The 21,332-nt window shown below is 43.3% G+C and overlaps 1 protein-coding gene and 1 pseudogene across 20 annotated transcripts in view; one reads left to right on the forward strand and one right to left on the reverse strand.

The window, feature by feature from the left end:
* Positions 1-21,332, reverse strand: part of ADIPOR2 (adiponectin receptor 2) — a 98,386-nt gene that overhangs the window by 74,494 nt on the left and 2,560 nt on the right. For 5 of the 20 annotated variants that reach the window (XM_063639935.1, XM_063639942.1, XM_063639941.1 and 2 more), the window contains exon 2: positions 8,631-8,696. The exons of the other annotated variants lie outside the window; for them this stretch is intronic. The gene's annotated coding sequence lies outside the window, so the exon portion shown is untranslated. The remainder of the gene's footprint in view (positions 1-8,630; positions 8,697-21,332) is intronic. 20 annotated transcript variants of the gene reach the window in all.
* On the forward strand, positions 674-14,403 carry LOC129481697 (protein SDA1 homolog; annotated as a pseudogene).

A 21,332-nucleotide genomic window follows, 5' to 3' on the forward strand; every position in this document is an offset into this window, starting at 1 on the left:
CCCTGAAAAAGAGGTGGCTCATTTTTTTCTGCACTATGGCCTGGCCCCAATATTCTCTCTCTGATGGTCAAAAATGGCCACCTGAGAGAAATATAAATTACAATACTATCCTGCAGCTTGACCTTTTCTGTAGGAGGGAAGACAAATGGAGTGAAATACCTTATGTCCAAGCTTTCTTTTCATTGAAGGATACTCCACAATTATGCAAAGCTTGCAATGATGGGGAGGAGGACCTCTCAGCTTACCTCCATATCCCAGCCTTCCTACAGCTCCCCTTCCTATTAATGATAAGCCTCCTCTAATCTCCCCCGCCCAGAAGGAAACAAGCAAAGAAATCTCCAAAGGACCACAAAAACTCCCAGGCTATCAGTTATGTCCCCTTCAAGCTGTAGGGGGAGGGGAATTTGGCCCAACCCCTCTCTCTCTCTCTAATTTAAATGTCCCCTTCTCTCTCTCTGATTTAAAGCAGATGACGGTAGACCTGGGGAAGTTTTCAGATTATCCTGATAGGCATATAGATGTCCTACAGGGTCTAGGGCAAACCTTCAACCTCACTTGGAGAGATGTCATGCTATTGTTAGATCAAACCCTGGCCTTTAATGAAAAGACTGCAGCTTTAGTTGCAGCCCAAGAGTTTGGAGATACCTGGCATCTCAGTCAGGTAAATGACAGAATGACAGTCGAAGAAACGGACAAATACCCTACTGGTCAGCAAGCCATTCTCAGTGTGGATCCCCACCAGGTCCTCAAGGTCCGTTACCATCCGAGGAATCCTGGGACAGCCTGTAACCAGGTATTTCTCCTACCTCCTCAGTAGTAATTGGGAGACTTTGCTCTTTTCACATGCCTTTCTTGTTATGCCTGAAAGTCCCATACCCTTATTAGGGAGGGACATATTAGCCAAAGATGGAGCTACTATCTACATGAATATGGGGAACAAGTTACCCATTTGTTGTCCCCTGCTTGAGGAGGGAATCAACCCTGAAGTCTGGGCATTGGAAGGACAATTCAGAAGGGCAAAATATGCCCGCCCACTCCAAATAAGGCTAAAAGACCCCACCACTTTTCCTTATCAAAGGCAATATCCCTTAAGGCCTGAAGCTCATAAAGGATTACAGGATATTGTTAGACATTTAAAAGCTCAAGGCCTAGTAAGAAAATGCAGCAGCTCCTGCAACACCCCAATTCTACGAGTACAAAAATCAGTCAGTGGAGACTAGTGCAAGATCTTAGACTCATCAATGAGGCAGTAATTCCTCTATATCCAGTTGTACCCAACCCCTATACCCTGCTCTCTCAAATACCAGAGGAAGCAGAATCGTTCACGGTTCTGGACCTCAAGGATGCCTTCTTCTGTGTTCCCTTGCACTCTGACTTATTTGTCCCTGCCCATGTCCTGCTGATTGGCCCATTTTACAGAGTGCTGATTGGTCCATTTTACAGTGTGCTGATGGGTCCATTTTACAAACCTCTAGCTAGCCACAGAGCACTGACTGGTGCATTTTTACAGAGTGCTGATTGGTGCATTTTACAATCCTCTCATTTACACCATGTTTTAGAACCAATAACAGAAAACTGTGTGAGAACACAATCTTCTGGGCAGGATGAACAGAAATACTATCAAGGACGCAGCTTAAAAGAGAGAAAAGAGTTGTACTGGGCCAACAAATCAGGTTTGGCTGGGAAATGGTAAATCATCTGACGGTATATACAAAGAAAAATACTTAAGCCAGTAACAGACATTCTTGTAGGCCAAAATGTATTCAAATGAAAACAAGATTCCTCTTTTTAATCATACTACTCAAGCACTTTCTACTTTAAAATATTATATTTAATATAAATATTGAATATTTTACCATCTAAAAATTTTCAACTCTGCTTTTCTATAGCTATATCCTCTCATCTGTTGAATGATCTCTACATGTCTCCACTTATATCCAATATTGTATATTTTACCATAAAATCCAAAGGTACTTCTATGTTTCAAATTCAGAGAAATTAAAATAAGGTACATAATCATACAAATTTAAAACCCATTCAAATTCAGAGATAATCTTTTGTTCTTTTAGATGATTATTTTCTCCAGAAAGTTAGATGAGAACAAATTAAATTCCATTTGACTACTTATTAAGGAATTTCTACATGCTAGACAGACCACCGATCAATTGTAATCTACATACTAGCACCAAACTGGAAAAAATGAAACTTTTTAAAAATTCCCATTTAAGCACTTAAAATAATTAGGAATAAATCCAATAAAAGATGTCCAACACGTCCTACACTGAAAACTACAAAACACTGCTGAGAGAAACTAAAGAACCTTAAAAAATAATAAGATACACCATTTTCAAGGACCAGAAGACTCAATATTTTTTAAATTACAATTCTCTCCCAAATCATCTGTATACTTAATACAACACCAACTGAAATTCCAGCAGGCTTTCTGATAGAAACTGACACTATTAATACCAAAATTTATGGGAATGCAAAGAATCTAGAGTAACCAAAATTTACCATAAAGCTACAGTAATCAAGTGTAGTACTGGCATAAGTATAGATATGCAGGGCCAGGTGCAGTGGCTCACACATGTAATCCAGCACTTTGGGAGGTATAGGCAGGTGGATCACCTGAGGTGAGGAGTTCGAGACCAGCCTGGCCAACATGGTGAAACCCCGTCTCTACTAAAAATACAAAAATTAGCCAGGCGTGGTGGTGCATGCCTGTAATCCCAGCTACTCGGGAGGCTGAGGCAGGAGAATCGCTTGAACCTGGGAGGCAGATGTTGCAGTGACCCAAGACCGTGCCATTGCACTCCAGCCTGGATGACAGAACAAGACTCTGTCTCAAAAAAAAATATATATATATAGGTACACAGATCAATGCAATAATAAAAAGACCCACTCATTTATGGAGGACTGATTTTCAACAAAGGTCAAAGTAATTAAACGAGGAAAGGATAGTCTTTTTACCAAATGGTGCTTGAACAACTGGATATTCATATGGGAGAGAAGAACCTGAACTTTTACCTCACAACCCACACAAAAATTAACTTGAAATAGATCATAGGCTTAAATGTAATGTCTAAAACTGTAAGGCTTCCAAAATAAACACAGGTGAAAATCTTTACAACCTTGGTGTAGCAAAATACTTCTTAAAACACAAAAGGCCGGGCGCGGTGGCTCACGCTTGTAATCCCAGCACTTTGGGAGGCCGAGGCAGGCGGATCACGAGGTCAGGAGATCGAGACCACGGTGAAACCCCGTCTCTACTAAAAATACAAAAAATTAGCCGGGCGTGGTGGCGGGCGCCTGTAGTCCCAGCTACTCGGAGAGGCTGAGGCAGGAGAATGGCGTGAACCCGGGAGGCGGAGCTTGCAGTGAGCCGAGATTGCGCCACTGCACTCCAGCCTGGGTGACAGAGCGAGACTCCGTCTCAAAAAAAAAAAAAAAAAAAAAAAAACACAAAAAGCACTAACCATACGTAAAAAGTGATAAACTGGACTCAACAAAATTAAGAAACATCTGCTCTTCCAAAGACTGTTAAGAAAATGAAAGGCAAGCCACAGAACAAAAGAATACAGTCATCTCTCGGTATCCTTGGGGGACTAGTTTCAAGAACCCCTCTCTACCCTCCTAATCCACCCAAAACTGAACACCAAAATTCGAGGATGCTCAAGTCCCTTATTAAAAAAAAAAAAAAAAAACCATATTTGCATATGCACATCTTCCTTATACTTTAAATCAATCTCTAGATTATTTATAATACCTAATATGATTAAATGCTATATAAATAGCTGTCATACTGTATTTTTTATTTGTATTATTTTTTATTCGCATATTGTTATTTTTTTACCAAACATTTTCTATCTTAGATTCGTTAAATCCGTGGATGTGGAACCCTTAGACAAGGAGGGCTGACTGTATATTCAAAATTCAAACGGCTGACAAAGTACTTGTATCCACAACATATAAAGAACTTGTAACTCAGTAATTTTTAAAAACTTTATTTTTAAAAATGAATTAAGAATTAGACACCTCATCTAATAAAAGGATATACAGATGGCCAATGAACACATGAAAAAGTGTTCAACATCATTTGCTATCAGAAAAATGCAAATAAGGCGAGGCATGGTGGCTGACACCTATAATCCCAGCACTTTGGGAGACTGAGGCGGGAAGATCACTTGAGCCACCTTGCCCAGCCCACTTACATGAAATTCTAAGAGACAAAACGAATGTATGCAAATCAGTGGTTTCCGTGAACCAGAGGGAGGGGTGTGGTGCACTGACTGTGAGGGACACGAGGAAGGTTTTGGAGATAACAGAAATTCCATTACCTTGATTAGGGTAATGGTTATCTGGGTATGTACATTATCAAAAGTCATCTAACTGCACCCTTAAAATGAGTATATTTTGTTGTTTAAATTATACTTCAATAAAGTTGATTTTAAATCCTAATAAAACAACAGTAAGGTTTATTTACATAAGCCTACATTACACAAAATTTTGAGAAACTATTATTTCAGTCATATTATTTGTATTTTAGCCAAGTAATAGTAGCCTCCTAAACAGTCTTCCTTCAATGAATACTCCCTAGTCTTTACTCCCTCAAAGTAAACAGGGACTAATTCATAACCATTCTGGTTTCTCCAACCAAAAGCCCTTCTTGTGACCTACTTCAGAAGCATAATATGACTGCTTATTACCATAAAAATTTATTAATAGAAGTTACCATGTTACCATGTGCCAGATAAGGTGAGCTTTTATAAATATTCTCATTTAGCTTTAAAACTCTGCTGCTACATAGGTAGCATTATCTCTATTTACCAATGAGAAGACTGAGGGTAAAACTTTCTGGATAATCTCCCTAAGGCTGCACAACGTACAAAACAGAGAAGCAAGAAATGGCCTATTATACAACACTGCCTCCCACAAAAGTAAGTAGTTCCCTTCTTCCCACATCATGATGTTATCTCTCTGCAGGAGAAGGTGAATTCTTACTTTACTACTGAAGACAACTTTGAACAAGGCCCAGTGGTTGACCCTTCACCTATCATCTCCAACAATCCTTACGAAGTGGGGTCCCATTTTATAGATGAAGAAACTGAGGTTCATAGAGATCAAGCAATTCATCAAAACACAAACTTAAGTGGAAGACCCTGAATTCAAATCTTTATCTGACTTCAAAGTCCATGCTTTTACCACCATCTTATAGGACTTCAATAAAGGCACAAACAATGCATTATAGCCACTGGTAGTGGTCAAAGCTAAAAACACAATGTCTTTAAAGGAGAAAAGTCTTTCTACAACTCTTTTACAGCCATATTACAATGGTTATCCTCATTTCCCATGATCTATAATAATGACTATTGTTTTTGAAACAAAGATTAGTACCCAGAAGTGTTCTGGATTTGGAATTTTTTCAGATTTTGGAATATTTGTATATACATAATAAAATATCTTGGGGATATAACCCAAGTCTAAACACAAAATGCATTTGTTTCATAGCCTGAAGGTAATTTTATACAATGTTTTGTAATTGTGTGCATGAAACAAAGTTCTGACTGCAACTTGTCACTGGAAGTCAGGTGTGTAATTTTCCACTTGTGGCGTCGAAAAGTTTCAGGTTTGGGAGCATTTCAGATTTCAGATTTTTGGATTAGAGATGCTCAATCTGTACATAAAAATGCTAATACAAGGAACGACAGTTCTAAATATTGTAGTCAGGGAAATCCTGAAAAATCTAGGATTATGTATTTTGTGCCAAAATATATCAAATATGTAAAGACTTCCTTCCATAAATCATCTGTACTTTAATACCACATAACCCACTGTTTAAACTACTTCAAAAATAAAATCTGTTCAGATAAAACATGTGGCCTATACAGTTAACCTTTCAGGCAAAATCAAAACCCTACTTTGAAATGATAAAGCACCTTTCTCCCATTATTAAATAACAACCATTAGGGCTCTATCTCATCTCACATATTACCCTCCAGAGCACAAGTCTGTTTTGTCTTTTTGTTTGTTTGTTTTTTTGCTTCATAATGCTGCAAATTGAAAATTCAAAGAAGCGGTTAGTTATCTTCCTCAATATTACAAGTCTAAGAAATCTAAAAATAAACTTGTATCTACAATCTTTCTCAATATTGCTCAATTCTACTAAATCATAAGGCCTTCTTCTGACCACCAGTATGAGAAAGAAAAGGAATAAAAAGAAAAAAGAAAAATTTAGAATATACATCTGAAGGCCTCAGCAGCAATACTTCTTAGACTAAAACTGTAATAAAAACCCTCTTAAGAGGAAAGAAAAATAGTCTTCATACTTAAACTAAGTGTTTATAGTGTTTTATATCAAACACCTCAGAAAGTTAAGACAACTTTATTGATATACATCCCCTAAAGTCAAAATTAAAAGTCTCAAACGTTAGAATAATATGTGATAATAGCTGGATGACCAAATACATGTAAGTATGCTCAAGTTTTAGAACAAGATATCAATCAATCAACCATGTGCTTCTCTAGTTTCCAAGGTCTGTAGCCAGCAATGCAAAAAACCAGCAATCTGTTTCCTCATTAATGTATATCCTCAAATCGTCTGCAATCCAATTTCTTTTTTAAGTGAAAGCAAGTTTATTAGAGAAGAAAGTCCAATCTAATTTCTATTTAAATAGTAAGAGAAATGACATTTGAGTAAGACCTACAAAATATACTCTGTATCTACTCTTCTAGGTTCTATTTCTGGATCAAGTAATCCACCAATCATATCACTCTGGTCACAGAGATCACAAACTTGAATATATGAAGCAGCCTGGTGAAGGACAAAAAGACTGTAATTGTGCTTAACAAGAAACCATGAGGTGCTTTTAAAAATTATAACTCAAGGCCGGGCGCGGTGGCTCACGCTTGTAATCCCAGCACTTTGGGAGGCCGAGGCGGGCGGATCACAAGGTCAGGAGATCGAGACCACGGTGAAACCCCGTCTCTACTAAAAAATACAAAAAATTAGCCGGGCGTGGTGGCGGGCGCCTGTAGTCCCAGCTACTCGGAGAGGCTGAGGCAGGAGAATGGCGTGAACCCGGGACGCGGAGATTGCAGTGAGCCGAGATTGCGCCACTGCACTCCAGCCTGGGCGAAAGAGCAAGACTCCATCTCAAAAAAAAAAAAAAAAAAATTATAACTCAAAAATTCAAAACACTCTGTTAAGAGTAATATGGTTATTGGGTTTGCATATAATAAAATTAAATTTGATCCCTGCCTCACACCACACACCAAAAAAAAAAAAAAAAAAAAATTTCCAGGTAGAATCAAGACCCAAATATATATATTAAAAAAAAAAAACAAAAAACTGGTGGGGGCACAGTGATTCACATCTGTAATCCCAGCACTTGGGGAGGCTGAGGCAGGAGGATCAGTTAGGCTAGGAGTTTGAGACCAGCCTGGGCAACATAGTGAGATCCTATCCTCACAAAACTAAATTAAATTAAATTAATCATGTGTGGTGGCACATGCCTCTAGTCTTAGCTACTAGAGAGGCTGAGGTGGTAGGATTACTTAAGCCCTGTCGCAAACAAAAAAACAAACAAATCTACTCCATACTCCAAGGTTATTAAGATTCTCCTATTTATTTATTTATTTATTTATTCATGGGACAGAGTCTCGCTCTGTCACCCAGGCTGGAGTGCAGTGGCTCAATCACAGCTCACTGCAGCCTTGACCTCCCAGGTTCAAGCTATCCTCCCACCTCAGTCCCGGCACGCACTACCACACTTGGCTAATTTTTTAATTTTTTTGTAGAGACAGGTCTCACTCTATTGCCCAGGTTGGTCTTGAACCCTTTGGCTCAAGCAAACTTCCTATCTCAGCCTCCCAAAGTACTGAGATTACAGCCATGAGCCACCACACCCAGCCAAATTTCTTTTAAATTGTTTTTTACTTTTGTTTAAATGGGAGGTCAGGAGGTCAGGAGATCGAGACCATCCTGGCTAACACGGTGAAACTCCGTCTCTACTAAAAAAATACAAAAAATTAGCCAGGCGCGGTGGAGGGCACCTGTAGTCCCAGCTACTCGGGAGGCTGAGGCAGGAAAATGGTGTGAACCTGGGAGGTGGAGCTTGCAGTGAGCAGAGATAGCATCACTGCACTCCGGCCTGGGCAAAAGAGCGAGATTCTGTCTCAAAAAAAAAAAAAAAAAATGCGTACTGAAAAAAATTAAAGCAACACAAACACACATACCACTCCAGTGGCAACTATTATATATTTTCAGACCCTTCTATATGCATATATAGATTGCATATATCATATACATATGTGCCTGCAAAAATTCTGCACCATAAGATTATACTGTGCATATTTTCTCTGCAATATACTTTTTAAAAAACTTAACTAGTATATAGCAGGCACTTTCACGTCACAATGTACAGCTCTAGCTTATTCTCTTAATGTCTACAAAAAAATTCTGAAGTCTGGATACATATAATGTATTTTTAACATTTAGATTGTTTTAACTTTCCTCACTAGTCAAGCAATGTCAGAGAGCATCTTTGTACACAAATGTAAGGCTTTATATGATAGTTCCTAAGAGTTTTTAATAAATATTTTAAAGACAATTCACAAGAAGGCTTACTAACCCAGGAAGTTTTGAATAGCAGCGTAGGAGCCACGGGAAAACTTCTCCTTTGCTCTTTAATGGTTCACTTAAAAAACAAATCACAAAAGGGAGATCAACTGAAGAAATGAAGTAACAAATTTATTAATGTGCATGAGGAGAACCACAGAGTGATCACCCCAGATTTCTTAAATAAAACACAAACAAGAAAATAGTGACATATTTTATAATAATCATTTCTATTTAACAAAACAAACCATATAAAAAGTTAAGAGATAAGCCACACAGATTGAGAAAAGACAGTTGCAATTCACTTAACAAACATAATCAGAGTATGTAATGAACTCAAAACTTTCTAAAATCAATTTAGAAAGACCACCCAAATGGCTGTGGAAGGAAAAGAACAGCCAATTCAAGAAACAAACACTGAATAGTAATCTAACATTTGAAAACATACTCAACCCCATAATCAAAAATAAAAATTAAGACAATGTGGTACCATTTCATACTCATCTGATTTGTAAACATGTAAAAACTCTGACAATGCCATGAATCATAACAATCGGAAGATAGCAAATTCTCATACTCCAGTGCTAAAATATGCAAAGTGACAGCAAATTTGACAATATCCAATACAGCTAAAAAAATTCCCATAACCTCCAAGATCTTCAGCCCAATAATTGCACCTCTGGGTAATTCACCATAGAGGGCTTCATTTCAAACTTAGTAACCACATACATACACACAGAAATAAAAATTTCACAAAACATTTTATCCTTATTGTTTGCAATAAAACCTGATACTTTTCTAATTCCTAAATTGATTTCACAATCCATTAGGGAGTCACGACATGCGGGGTTTTTTTTTTGTTTGTTCATTTGTTTTTTAAGATGGAGTTTCGCTCATCACCCAAGCTGGAGTGCAATAGCGCGATCTCGGCTCACTGCAACCTCTGCCTCCCAGGTTCAAGCAATTCTCCTGCCTCAGCCTCCTGGGTAGCTGGGATTACAGGCACCCGCCACCCCGCCCAGCTAATTTTTGTACTTTTAGGAGAGATGGAGTTTCACCATGTTGGTCAGGCTGGTCTCAAACTCCTGACCTCAGGTGATCCACTCACCTCAGCCTCCCGAAGTGCTGATATTACAGGCTCAAGCCACAGTGCCTGGCCACAACATGCAGTTTTTAAAACTTGCCAAAAATCTTAAATGTAAGCACAATGATTCCTAATAAGGAATGTTCAATGTAACATTATTTTTAACACACGAAAACCTGGAAACAATCTAAATGCCTATCAACATGAGAATAAATAAATTTTATCTGGCTATATTCATATAATAGAAAATAATTTTACAGCAGATAAAAGTAATGACTATTAGGGTGGGCCATATGAAACTGTCACTTTGTACGTCAAAAATGGTAACGTATCAGCAGTTTCATATAAATCAAAAAAATTTTCCTGAAAGACAAATTATCAAATAGGCAGAATATATCATTTACATCAAATCTGAAAATATGCAAAGCAATACTATGATTTGTTTGTGAATATATACCCATGTAGTAATTACACAAAAGCATGCATTAAAAATGACCAGGCCAGGAGTGGTGGCTCACACCACACTTTTGGGAGGCCGAGGTGGATGGACTGCTTGAGCACAGGAGACCAGTCCGGGTAACAGGCAAAACCCAATCTCTACAAAAAATACGAATATTAGCTGGGCACAGTGGTGTACACCTGAGTTCCCAGCTACTTGGAAGGCTGAAATGGGAGGACTGCTTGAGCAAAGGAGATGGGCTGCAGTGAGCCGTGATCATGTCCCTGTACTCTAGCCTGGGTGACAGAGTGAGACCTTGTTTTGGAAAAAAAAAAAAAAAAGATCAACATTATACTCAGAATAATAGTTAACTTCTGGGAAGAAAGTAAACTGTAATCCAAGAAGTTGCTTCAACTGTACATGATATTATTTTCCTCAAAAAAAAGAGAAATATGGGAACATGCTAAGATGTGCTACAGCTGTATGGTTAATATATGAATGTTAATTATATTGGTCTCTGTAGTCTCATGTATGTTTGAAATATTTTAAGAAAAAAAAAACCTATATTGGCCAAATAAAACACACATCTGCAGCCTAAATTCAAATCAACCCCTAAAATGTATTTCATTGGCTTGAACTCTTAATGCTTAGCCCTCACCTTTTTCTTTTTTTTAATCTAGGGCCACAAACAACAACAAAACAGCTTTTATATAATGTCCAGTTTAAATAGTTTCTTAAAATCTGTGAAGAGAGGATTTCACCCCTGAAAAATTGGTCTTGTTCCTCCTTTTAGTTTAGTGCTATGTATTTTACCATACTTCCATTTTTACCCTCGCTGCCAAGCAAATTCAAACCCAATTTTTATTCTCAGTCATTGAATTATGCTGTCACTTGGGAAAAGAATATATGCTTTGTCCTTTCCCTGATTTCTTCTTTTTACACATATTTTATTACACTTCCAGATCTTTTATTTTAAGTTACCAGATATCCTTTCTGGAAGAAATAGGATAAAATAAATGTCAAGAAAATAAAGTCAACCTTCTGTTCCATTCTGCTGAAGTTTTCGTAATGTAACCCCTACCACAAAGACATCCTCCTTAACCAAAGGAATGGATATCTGGATACAACTAGGCATAAATGTTCACTAAACTTAATTTCAAAACATACAAGATTAAAGTGAATATGCTCTCAATGAAAAATTATCAGCTGATATACTAACAACAAATATACAAAAGAAAGGCCTAAATGGCCAAAGTGTAATAAGCTAACTAATTTTGCCCCTTTTAAGACCACATGCTTTGTATGTTTTGTTTTCTAGTACATAGATATTGTGGAAATAAGAATATTCTTATATTCAATAAATCCAGAAAGAATGTGTAATATGATCAGTCAGTTAGTTATAAAGAAAATACCATTTTGTTGTAGTCTTCCATTAAAAAACTTAAAGTGTCCTTTTCTACAGTTATTTTTCCCATGCCTGAAGAGAATCTGGCAATTCTCGGAATTTAGCTTCCCTTTGCCTTCTGTCTGGACACTTGTCTAATTAAGCCAATCTATAATATCATTAACCAACATATGTCCCCTTCTAACACATGGTATACTCCAATCCAGAAAACTCAAAACCGTAAGTAATGTTAAACAAATCCCCTTTTTAATAAATTCCTCAACTTCCAATTTCTACATACCAAATGTACTTATAAAATAGACTAATTATTTCCTAAGAGGTCCTAAGGTATCAGTTCGTCCTATTTAACTCATTTTAGGGATGAAAGATGAGACACAACATACGCCAAAGTGACAATTTTATACTGAAGTTTTTCTTTTCTTTTTAAGATGGAGTTTCACTCTTGTTGCCCAGGCTGGAGTGCAATGGTGCGATCTCGGCTCACTGCAACCTCTGCCTCCTGGGTTCAAGTGATTCTCCTGCCTCGGTCTCCCAAGTAGCTGGGATTACAGGCAGTGGCCACCATGCCTGGCTAGTTTTTGTTTTTTTTTTGGCGGCGGGTGGGGGGATTGTTCTTTAGTATTTTCAGTAGAGACGGGGGTTTCGCCATGTTGGCCAGGCTGGTCTCGAACTCCCGACCTCAGGTGATCCGCCCACCTTGGCGTCCCAAAGTGCTGGGATTACAGGCCTGAGCCACCGTGCCCAGCATACACTGCAGTTTTTCAAGTTTGTATTTCACAATTTGAAAATATTATTTTTAACAAAATTAAAGCACTTCACTCAGCAGTTAACCCCAACAGAACATGAACCAATTTAGGTTTTTAAAAGACCATTTACTCACCACCTGCTACATACCAGACCTGCCAGTAGATATCAAGAAAGTTACACGTTCCTTATCCTCAAGAAATATATAGTCTATTAGGCAGGCACCCAGATTCTTTCTGATCAGTGATAACAAAACCATACGCTTTCAAGAGCCAAGCAGAGAACGTAAATAGGTGGAGCAGACCTTTCTGGATGGCAGTCTGATAATATACATCAAAATGAAAAATGTGTTTTCTTCAACTATTACAAAATTACTAAAGGGGAATTAGCTTGCAATAAATATACACAAAATGTATGGACAATTTACAATCCATTTATATAATCTAAATATCCATCAATAAGAGCAGTATTAAGTTATAGCATATCCATTTAATAATACACTAGAGAACTACTAAAAAGAAGAGAGTAGATGCAGATGTAAAGTAAGCCACAAATATTAATTTTAAAAACACACACACAGGGCCTGGCATGGTGGCTCATGCCTATAATCCCAGCACTTTGAGAAGCCAAGGCAAAGAGGATCACTTGAGTCCAGGAGTGCAAGGCCAGCCTGGGCAACATGGCAAAACCTCGTCTCTATTAAAAATGAAAAAAGTAGCCTGGCGTGCATCTATAGTCCCAGCTACGTGGGAGTCGGAGTTGGGAGGACTGTTTGAGTTCGAGAGTGCAGTGAGCCGTGATTGTGCCATGGCACTTCCAGCCTGGGTGAAAGAGCAAGACCCTGTCTCAGAAATTAAATACACACACACACACACACACACACACACACACACACACACACAATCAGCCAAGACAGCACCACCTGCTGAGCTCCCAAATGCTGTTTCTGGTCACATCCAGAAGTACAACGTCACAACTCCACACCACAGCTGGGATGGGTTTGCAAGTGTCAGCAGTACGGGTTCTCTGAGAACTACTCAATGTGGATCCAGTCTACAGCCAACATATCCTGCAGAAACTAGCTGCCCAGTAACAAGCAGCAGTTATAGAATCTAATAAAGTGGAGCCACTGGCTGACATTAAAGGGTTTCTACAGCAGTACTAATGCACTACAAATCCAATATGGAGATTCTCAAATTAAAACCAATAAACCCAGCAAAGAATTGACAGAGCTGGTGATATTTATGGCACAGATCGGTCACTGTTACCCAGAACATCTAAGTAACTTTCCTCAAGAACTAAAAGATCTACTTTCCTACAATTATACTGTACTGTCTTGAATCAAAATCATCTAATAACACTTTGCAAAGCTTTGATCTTGCTGAGAAGTATCACATCCATCCATCAAGTTTGCTAGAGCTCTTCTTTGAACTTCCAAGTTGCCATAATAAGCTTTTGAGACTTTACATACTCATGTTGTGACTGATAGCAAGAATATAACTGTAAAACACAAGAATAAAGTGGATATAGTACTGCAGAATTTCATATACACCGCGTTAAGCGACAGCAATGTAACTGCAGCCAAGATATCTTTGGATGTGATGACTGAACTCTACAAGAAACATCTGGACTGATGCCAAAACTGTCAGCGTCATCACAACTGCATGTTTCGAGATATTGGTTGCCACCTTGACATTCTTCCTAGGATAAGAAGAGAAACAAATAGGACAGACTCAGAATCTGTGGGTAAAGTGACAAGAGACCTACTAGTGCAGTATGTCACTGGGAAGAGTGGCTCCAAACACAAAACACTGAAAAGGTTATGAAAAGTGCCCGAGAAACAAAAGAAGAAAAAACTCAAGGTGTTTAATGTCCCCTAGCCATGACAGAAGAACTTCCTCAAGACCTGTCCCAGTATAAAACACACAAGGGGCCGGGCGCAGTGGCTCACGCTTGTAATCCCAGCACTTTGGGAGGCGGAGGCGGGCGGATCACGAGGTCAGGAGATCGAGACCACGGTGAAACCCCGTCTCTACTAAAAATACAAAAAAATTAGCCGGGCATGGTGGCGGGCACCTGTAGTCCCAGCTACTCGGAGAGGCTGAGGCAGGAGAATGGCGTGAACACGGGAGGCAGAGCTTGCAGTGAGCCGAGATTGCGCCACTGCACTCCAGCCTGAGTGACAGAGCAAGACTCCGTCTCAAAAAAAAAAAAAAAAAAAACAAACAACACACAAAGATAAGAATATGATGCTGTCTACTATAACTGTGATTCAGTTCTTCCAAATCCTCAGATGATGCAGAATAAATTCCAGGGTAAGCTGACAGAGGCCCCAGTAAAATCAAGAGTGCAAGAATATGGCCAAGGACAATGGCTCCTGCCTGTGAAATCCAGCTATCCAAGAGGCTGAGGGAGGAGGATCGTTTGAGGCCAGGAGTTCAAGACCAGCCTGGACAACATGGCAAAACCCTGTTTCTACAAAAAATACAAACATTAGCCAGGCATGGTGGTGCATGCCTGTAATCCCAGCTACTTGGGAAGCTGAAGTGGGAAGATCACTTGAGCCCCTGACGCAGAGGCTGCAGTAAGCTACGATTGCACCACTGCACTCCAGCCTCGGCAACAGAGTAAGACCCTGTAACCAATAAAAAAAAAAAAAAAAAAAAGAAAGAGAAAAGAGAAAGAAAAAGAGAAGGCTGAAAATGATAAAGATGGGTGGGGAAGCACCAGTCTCAGTGAGGAGGAGGGTGCTGCTGGTGAATCTGTTGACGAGTAGAAACTGCAAGAAATCTCCTAGAAGCTGAACAGCACCCATAGAGGAGTGAAAAGCCAAACTAAAGGATGACTTCTAGAAAATCTGCATGGCTCAACCAAGGAAAAAAATTCAGTGCTGCCCCCAGGGAAAGCCCAAGAGGAAATGTATTGAAATAGATATTGATAAAGAACAAGTAATTTTTTCTAACATTGATGACCGTCATAAAACGCCAAAGTCTGACAAGGAGACATGACTAGCAACTGCAATAGCTGGACGGACCAAAAAGAATTTATGGCCGGCCTTCCTTCCTTCCTTTCTTTCTTTCCTTCCCTCTCTGGCCCAGGCTGCAATCTACTTGGCTCCCTGCTGCCTGCGCCGCAGACCGGCGCGCTCCACCGCTGCCTGCTTTTTCTCCTTTGGCTGCAGGCACGCATTCGCCATCTTGGCCACGCTGGTCGCCAGCTCCTGACACCGAGTGCTCTGCCCGCCTCAGCCTCCCGAGGGTGCTGGGATTGCAGCCCCTGCCCGGCCGCTGCCCCGTCTGGGAGGTGGGGAGCGCCTCTGCCCGGCTACCCATCGTCTGGGAAGTGAGGAGCGCCTCTGCCCGGCCACCCATTGTCTGGGAAGTGAGGAGCGCCTCTGCCCGGCCACCCATCGTCTGGGAAGTGAGGAGCGCCTCTGCCCGGCCACCCCGTCTTGGAGGTGAGGAGCGCCTCTGCGTGGCCACCCACCGTCTGGGAAGTGAGGAGCACCTCTGCCCGACCACCCACCGTCTGGGAAGTGAGGAGCGCCTCTGCCCGGCCACCCACCGTCTGGGAGGTGAGGAGCGCCTCTGCCCGGCCACCCCGTCTGGGAAGTGAGGAGCGCCTCTGCCCGGCCACCCCGTCTGGGAAGTGAGGAGCGCCTCTGCCCGGCCACCCATCGTCTGGGAAGTGAGGAGCGCCTCTGCCCGGCTACCCATCGTCTGGGAACTGAGGAGCGCCTCTGCCCGGCCGCCCCGTCCGGGAGGAAGTGAGGAGCGCCTCTGCCCGGCCGCCCCGTCCGGGAAGAAGTGAGGAGCGCCTCTGCCCGGCCGCCCCGTCCGGGAAGAAGTGAGGAGCGCCTCTGCCCGGCCGCCCCGTCCGGGAAGAAGTGAGGAGCGCCTCTGCCCGGCCGCCCCGTCCGGGAAGAAGTGAGGAGCGCCTCTGCCGGGCCGCCCCGTCCGGGAGGAAGTGAGGAGCGCCTCTGCCCGGCCGCCCCGTCCGGGAGGAAGTGAGGAGCGCCTCTGCCCGGCCGCCCCGTCTGGGAAGTGAGGAGCGCCTCTGCCCAGCCGCCCCGTCCGGGAAGAAGTGAGGAGCTCCTCTGCCCGGCCGCCCCGTCCAGGAAGAAGTGAGGAGCGCCTCTGCCCGGCCGCCCCCTCCGGGAAGAAGTGAGGAGCGCCTCTGCCCGGCCGCCCCCTCCAGGAAGAAGTGAGGAGCGCCTCTGCCCGGCCGCCCCGTCCGGGAAGAAGTGAGGAGAGCCTCTGCCCGGCCGCCCCATCCGGGAAGAAGTGAGGAGCGCCTCTGCCTGGCCGCCCCGTCTGGGAGGTGAGGAGCGCCTCTGCCCGGCCACCCATCGTCTGGGAGGTGAGGAGCGCCTCTGCCCGGCCACCCATCGTCTGGGAGGTGAGGAGCGCCTCTGCCCGGCCACCCATCGTCTGGGAGGTGAGGAGCGCCTCTGCCCGGCCACCCATCGTCTGGGAGGTGAGGAGCGCCTCTGCCCGGCCACCCATCGTCTGGGAGGTGAGGAGCGCCTCTGCCCGGCCACCCATCGTCTGGGAGGTGAGGAGCGCCTCTGCCCGGCCACCCCGTCTGGGAAGTGAGGAGCGCCTCTGCCCGACCACCCACCGTCTGGGAAGTGAGGAGCGCCTCTGCCCGACCACCCACCGTCTGGGAAGTGAGGAGCGCCTCTGCCCGGCCGCCCCGTCTGGGAAGTGAGGAGCACCTCTGCCCGGCCACCCATCGTCTGGGAAGTGAGGAGCGCCTCTGCCCGACCACCCCGTCTGGGAAGTGAGGAGCGCCTCTGCCCGGCCACCCCATCTGGGAAGTGAGGAGCGCCTCTGCCCGGCCACCCATCGTCTGGGAAGTGAGGAGCGCCTCTGCCCGGCCACCTATCGTCTGGGAAGTGAGGAGCGCCTCTGCCCGGCCGCCCCATCTGGGAAGTGAGGAGCGCCTCTGCCCGGCCGCCCCGTCTGGGAAGAAGTGAGGAGAGCCTCTGCCCGGCTGCCCCGTCCGGGAAGAAGTGAGGAGCGCCTCTGCCCGGCCGCCCCGTCTGGGAAGTGAGGAGCGCCTCTGCCCGGCCACCCATCGTCTGGGAAGTGAGGATCGCCTCTGCCCGGCCACCTATCGTCTGGGAAGTGAGGAGCGCCTCTGCCCGGCCGCCTCATCTGGGAAGTGAGGAGCGCCTCTGCCCGGCCGCCTCGTCTGGGAAGTGAGGAGCGCCTCTGCCCGGCCGCCTCATCTGGGAAGTGAGGAGCGCCTCTGCCCGGCCGCCTCGTCTGGGAAGAAGTGAGGAGCGCCTCTGCCCGGCCACCCATCGTCTGGGAAGTGAGGAGCGCCTCTGCCCGGCCACCCCGTCCGGGAAGAAGTGAGGAGCACCTCTGCCCGGCCACCCATTGTCTGGGAAGTGAGGAGCGCCTCTGCCCGGCCACCCATCGTCTGGAAAGTGAGGAGCGCCTCTGCCCGGCCACCTATCGTCTGGGAAGAAGTGAGGAGCGTCTCTGCCTGGCCGCCCCGTCTGGGAGGTCTACCACGGAGGCCAGGGGCAATGTGGGGGCTGGACGTGGTGGCTCACGCCTGTGGTCCCGGCACTCTGGGGGGCGAGGCGGGTTGATCACTTCGGGTTAGGAGTTCGAGACCAGTCTGGCCAACTTGGTGAAGCATGAAAAATACAGCAGACAAGCCAACCAACCAACTCAGTGACAACAAAACCGGTCTACCCTGGAGTCATACTCTAATTTTTTCTATTTTCCTCCCTTTCTGATCCTTTATCCCACTTTCTTTTTCTTCCTCTTCCTTCTCCCTCTTCTTTGTCAAATAGAGGATTGAGTTATTATCACTGATCCATATAAAGTCCCTCTCTCATTTATTTTAACTCCCACCCCCCATTTTTATTCCCCGACTTCCCATGTGCAACCTTCCTAATATGTTTGATACGCATCTTTTTGTCTGTATGTATTTTTAGAAAATGTTTATGTGTGCAAAAAAAATTAATAAAAAAAAAAAAAAGAATTTATGCGGAAGAAAACCGAAATGAATCCGTTTTCCAAATCCAGAGATAAAGAGAAAAAAGAAGAACTTTGATGATTAGGTACAGCCAAAATGTCCAGTCAAAAAAAATAAGCAGCCGGGCGCGGTGGCTCACGCTTGTAATCCCAGCACTTTGGGAGGCCGAGGCGGGCGGATCACGAGATCAGGAGATCGAGACCACTGTGAAACCCTGCCTCTACTAAAAATACAAAAAATTAGCCGGGCGTGGTGGCGGGCGCCTGTAGTCCCAGCTACTCAGAGAGGCTGAGGCAGGAGAATGGCGTGAACTCGGGAGGTGGAGCTTGCAGTGAGCCGAGATTGCGCCACTGCACTCCAGCCTGGGTGACAGAGCGAGACTCCGTCTCAAAAAAAAAAAAAAAAAAAATAAGCATTCCTTTGGGGAAAAGCTGCTGCCACTATGAGAGACACTTAAAAAAAAAAAAAAACAACCAGAAAAATTAAAAATGAGAGAGAAAAAGTAACATCCTAGCCAGCTTTCCATTCCCAAAATAAACTGTCATTAATCTAAAAATTAGTAAATCAAGAATGTTTACATTAGAAAGTCCAAAAGCACTATATCCTGAAAACCACCAAAAAAGGTGAATGACTGCTGAATGACTGGTGTCTTCATTTTTTTTTTTTTGAGATGGAGTTTTGCTCGTTGCCCAGGCTGGAGCACGGTGGCGCAATCTCAGCTCACTGCAACCTCCACCTCCCAGTTTCAAGCGATTCTCCTGCCTCAGCCTTCTGAGTAGTTGGGATTACAAGTGCGCACCACCATACCCAGATAATTTTTTTTTTTTTTTGTATTTTTAGTAGAGACGGGGTTTCATCATGTTGGCCAGGCTGGTCTCAAACTCCTGACCTCAGATGATCCACCTGCCTTGGCCTCCCAAAGTGCAAGGATTATGGGCGTGAGCCACTACCCTCAGCCCACTTTTTTTTTCTTTTTTTTTTTTTTTTAAGAGACAGAGTCATGCTGTGTTGCCCAGACTGGTCTCAAACTCCTAGCCTCAAGCAATCCTCCCACCTCAACCTCCCAAGTAGCTGGGACCACAGGCACAAGCCACCAATGGGCTTGATCCCATTTTTGTAAAAAACAACTCTTGGCCAAGTGCAGTGGCTCATGCCTGTAACCCTAACACTTTGGGAGGCTAAGGTGGGAGGATCACTTGAGCCCGGGAGGTCGGGGCTGCAGAGCCATGACAGCACCAGCGCACTCCAGCCTGAGGTACAGAGTGAGATCTTTTAAAAAAAAAAAAAAAAAAAAAAAAAACTGCAACACAAAGAATAAGCCATATGTAAACTATGGACTAATAAATAACAACATATTGATATGGGCTCATCAAATGCAATAAATGTGCGAAATTAATGCAAGATGTTCGCAATAGGAGAAACGAGGGGAGGGAAGGGAATATGGGAACTTTCTGTGCTATCAGCTCAAATTTCTGTACATCTAAAGCTGCTAAAAAAAGTGTAATTTTTTAATTCTGAATATGCAGACAAATTTGCAAATAATTACCTGTATATGCACACAAAGACAGGTGAAAAGACCTGTATCAAACTGTTGCCCATGGTAACCTACAAAGGATGAAACTGGAAACTAGAGCATGAGAAGGAATTTTTTTTACATTATACAGTTGGCCCTCCATATCCATGGGCTCTATGTCTGTGGATTCACCCAAGCTTGGATCCAAAAAGTTTAATATAGCATCTGTATTTGAAACATACAGACTTTTTCTTGTCTTTATTCCCTAAACAATACAGTATAACAACTATTTACATAGCGTTTATATTGTATTAGGTATTATAAGTAATCTAGAAATGATATAAAGTATTTGGGAGGATATGTACAAGTTATATGCAAATACTATGCCATTTATATCAGAGATTTGAGCATCTGTGGATCTTGGTACCACCAAAGGTCCTAGAAGCAATCCCTACAGACACCAAGGGATGACCGTATGTCTCTGGACTGTCTAAACTTTCTACACTGAGCAATAATGTAAGTAGAGGCTCTGTAGCATATTGTTAAGAATTTGGGTTTCTCAGGCCGGGCGCGGTGGCTCACGCTTGTAATCCCAGCACTTTGGGAGGCCGAGGCGGGCGGATCACGAGGTCAGGAGATCAAGACCACGGTGAAACCCCCGTCTCTACTAAAAATACAAAAAATTAGCCGGGCGTGGTGGCGGGCGCCTGTAGTCTCAGCTACTCGGAGAGGCTGAGGCAGGAAAATGGCGTGAACCTGGGAGGCAGAGCTTGCAGTGAGCCGAGATTGCGTCACTGCACTCCAGCCTGGGTGACAGAGCGAGACTCCGTCTCAAAAAAAAAAAAGAATTTGGGTTTCTCAAATCAGACTGCATGAAATCAAACCCTAGCTCCACCATTTGCTAGGTGATAAACTGCCAACAGTTACTTAATTTTTCTCCTTGCCTTAGTTTCCTCACCTGTAAAACAGAAATCATAGTATACACTCACAGAGCTGCCACAGCAATTAAATAATTTAATACACATAAAGTAGTGGAAATTGTCTAGTACATAGTAAGTGCTCAATAAATGTTAACCAGCATCTTCATTACCAAGCATTTATTATTCCTGGATTTTCTTTTTAAATCTTGACTGGTAAGACTAATCAGGAAAACCCTGTTCATAAGCCCCTTTCTAGAAAGCCTCCAATGCAGAAAATACAAAAGCAATCAAAACCCAAATACAAATAATGAAATACTTTTTAAAAAAGCAGATTACAGGGCTGGGCATGGTTGCTCACACCTGTAATCCCAGCACTTTGAGGGGTGAGGGAGGTGGATCACCTGAGGAGTTCGAGACCAGCCTGGCCAACATGGTGAAACCCCGTCTCTACTAAAAATACAAAAAAAAAAAAAATTAGCCGGGCTTGGCAGCGCACGCCTGTAATCCCAGCTACTCGGGAGGCTGAGGCAGGAGAATCGCTTGAACCCGGGAGGCGGAGGTTGCAGTAAGCCAAGATCGTGCCATTGCACTCCAGCCTGGGCAACAAGAGCGA

The sequence above is a fragment of the Symphalangus syndactylus genome, chromosome 5 (assembly GCF_028878055.3).
Source record: "Symphalangus syndactylus isolate Jambi chromosome 5, NHGRI_mSymSyn1-v2.1_pri, whole genome shotgun sequence".
Lineage (NCBI taxonomy): Eukaryota > Metazoa > Chordata > Mammalia > Primates > Hylobatidae > Symphalangus > Symphalangus syndactylus.